Here is a 3,144-nt window from a genome sequence, read left to right as displayed (position 1 = left end):
ATCAAACTGCAGTTGGCTAGTTGGGTATAAGAGATAGCACAGAAACCAAAGGAATCTGGCTTCCTCCCTAATCCAGTAATTTCATAAATGCAATCTTGTTAATGAGATATTCTACACATGAAAACACACACAGACACAATCTCTGAGGTTCTTACTATATCTTTTAAGACAACTTAATACAATCTGTTCTAGAATTAACTCCCAGCTCCTAATGATTGCAAGTGACAGACTTTATTTTCTTGGGCTCCAAAATGACTGCAGAAGGTGACTGCAGCAATGAAATTAAAAGACGCTTCCTCCATGGAAGAAAAGGTATGACAAACCTAGACAGCATATTAAAAAGCAGAGACATTACTTTAGCAACAAAGGTCTATCGAGTCAAAGCTATAGTTTTTCCAGTGGTCATGTGTGGATATGAAAGATAAACCATAAATAAAGCTGAGTGCCAAAGAATTGATGCTTTTGAACTTTCATGTTGGAGAAGACTCTTGAGAATCCCTTGGCGTGTAAGAAGATCAAACCAGTAAATAATAAAAGAATATTCATTGGAAAGACTGATGCTGAAGCTGAAGCTCCAATACTTTGGTCACCTGATATGAAGAACTGACTCATTGGAAGAGACCTCATAGCTGGGAAAGATTGAAGGCAGGAGAAGGAGACGACAGAGGATGAGATGGTTGAATGGCATCATCAACTCGATGGACATGAGTTTGAACAAGCTCCAGGCGTTGGTGATGGACAGGGAAGCCTGGCATGCTGTAGTCCATAGGGTTGCAAAGAGTCAGGCACAACTGAGTGACTAAACTGAACTGAATAGTTGGAAAGTTATCCAACTATTAGTTTGCAGCAATTTTGAAACTTTTAAACCTTTCTTTTATCTGGGGGCTATGAAATGTGTTTGGCTCTGTGAAAACAAGTGTTTGATAAAATGCTTGTGTGAAAAATGTGTATGCGCTGGCAAGGTTGTTGCAGGTTCTTAGCTACAGTTTGTCCCAGGCATTGCAGGGGTAAAGAATCCATCTGTCAATGCAGGATGAGCAAGAGATACAGGTTTCATCTCTGGGTGGGGAAGATTCACTGGAGGAGGAAATGGCAACCCACTCCAGTATTCTTGTCTGGATAATTCCAAGGACAAAAGCACCTGGTGGGCTATAATCCATGGGGTCGCAAAGAGTTGGACACGACTGAGCATACACACAGCTGGACTTCGTAATCAGGGATTTAGATGAATCCTGGAACCTTATATTTCAGGAGGAATTTATCTTTGGTTTTAAGAGTTTTTTAGCATCGTCTTTTACATCTTTGTTTCTCAAACTATAAATCAGGGGATTCAGCACTGGGATGATGATGGTGTAGAGCACTCAGATGATTTTATCAGTGTTGGGAGAATACAGGTAGCTGGGTCGTGAGTAAATGAAGAGCAGAGTTCTCTGGTAGATGGCCACGAATGTCAGGAGAGAAGCAGATGTAGAGAAGGTCTTCTTCCTCCCACTGGAAGAATGGATCTTTAAGACTGAGAGGAGAATGTAAAAGTAGGAGATGATGATGATGATGATGAACCTGATCATTTCCACTGAGCTGCCGTATGTGGAGAGAAGCCACTCATTAAGTGACGTGTCTTTGCACGATAACTTAAGCAAGGGAGGGAGGTCACAGAAAAAATGATTAATGACATTTTTATCACAGTATTTCAGAATAAACACAAAGGATGTGTGCACCAGGGAACTCATATTTCCTCCAAAGTATGACAAGACGATCAACCATATACAGATGCCCCGAGACATTACACCCATGTACAGTAAAGGGTTACAGATGGCAACATAGTGGTCATATGCCATGGCAGCCAAGATCTGCGAAAGTATAGAAGAAATAAAACTGCAAGGCACAGCCGTGATAGGAAATTGACTTGTTCTGAGAGAGGAAGTTGACAAGCATTTTGGGAATGATGACTGAAGAATAGCAAAGGTCTACAAAGGATAGGTTACTAAGGAAAAAATACATGGGCGTTTGAAGGTGCGGATCAACCTTGATTAGCATCATCAATCCAATGTTCCCCATTAAAATCATAGAGTACAAAGTCAGAAACAGGAGAACAGGAAAATCTGCAGTTCAGGGCGAGCTGGAAACCCTAACAGAAAAAACTTAGTCACCAAGGAATAGCTTCCATCTAAAAAGTCCATATTCTGTGCTGTTTTCTTCTTAGGAGAATTCTAACATCCTAAGATGCTATGTTGATACAGAAAAAAATTAGGTATAATTATAAGGTGATTTTATTATTTCAATAAACAAACAAGCTATCAAGTCAAGAATCCCAGACAAAATCTTCCAAATATAAATTCTGAGAAACATATTTCAAAATTTAGTAGCTTTATCTCATGCTTGATAGTTTTATTTTATTTGTTTGATTAATAGCTAGTTCTTCCACTGGACAGATATGTGCAGATAACATCTCATATTTCTTACTTTTTAAATTTTCAAGTACAGTACTATAGCTAATACAGAGGATAAATGAATAATGAAGCAATAAATGAAATGATGATAAGAGGAAAAATATATCTCTTATTAAAACTGTGATAACTTGAGTACATCTTGCAATGATAACTCTAGAATAATGTACTCCTTCTGTCCAGTATTTAATAGATAGTAGTGTGTTGTACTCTTGACTGTGATCAGTGATGCAATGAAATGTACTTCAGCTATATAAAAATTAAAAACAAAAATAATACTAGTGAAATGAAAGCAAATGTTAATAAACATAAGCTGAGAGCATGTTTTAGACAGGGACAAGTTTAAGTCAAGTCCTTAAATCCTGTCAAGATACTAAGTCAAGGAGATTAAAGTAATTAACTGCTTTTCTCTTTGGCATTCTTTATCATTCTTGGCTTCTTTAAGCACAGCATAAATATTAGATGACTGAGTAAAGTGGGCAAAAAATGAGTATTAACTTCTCATCTTTAAAAATCACTCTATATAGCCTCCTCACTAATTATATATGTGAGCAAACACAAATAGCTGCGTTTAGTTTTTATCCTAGTATAATTCAGGCTGTTGAGGCTAAGAATTTTGTCAATTTCTGTTTCTGTAATTTCAGAAATTTTCTGGAAGCAAGGAGAATTTGAACATGATTTTGAAATATAAGACTTC

The 3,144-nt window shown here is 37.4% G+C and overlaps 1 pseudogene; it reads right to left on the bottom strand.

Annotated features, from left to right (window-relative positions):
* Positions 1-1,247: 1,247 nt before the first annotated feature.
* LOC129557583 (olfactory receptor 5I1-like) lies at positions 1,248-2,180 on the bottom strand (annotated as a pseudogene).
* Positions 2,181-3,144: the final 964 nt, after the last annotated feature.

Source organism: Moschus berezovskii, chromosome 8 (genome assembly GCF_049115385.1).
Source record: "Moschus berezovskii isolate FMDL1 chromosome 8, NW_MosBer_1.0, whole genome shotgun sequence".
Taxonomy (NCBI): domain Eukaryota; kingdom Metazoa; phylum Chordata; class Mammalia; order Artiodactyla; family Moschidae; genus Moschus; species Moschus berezovskii.
The sequence above is the reverse complement of the archived record's forward strand: the minus strand, read 5'-3'. Positions and strand labels throughout refer to the sequence as shown.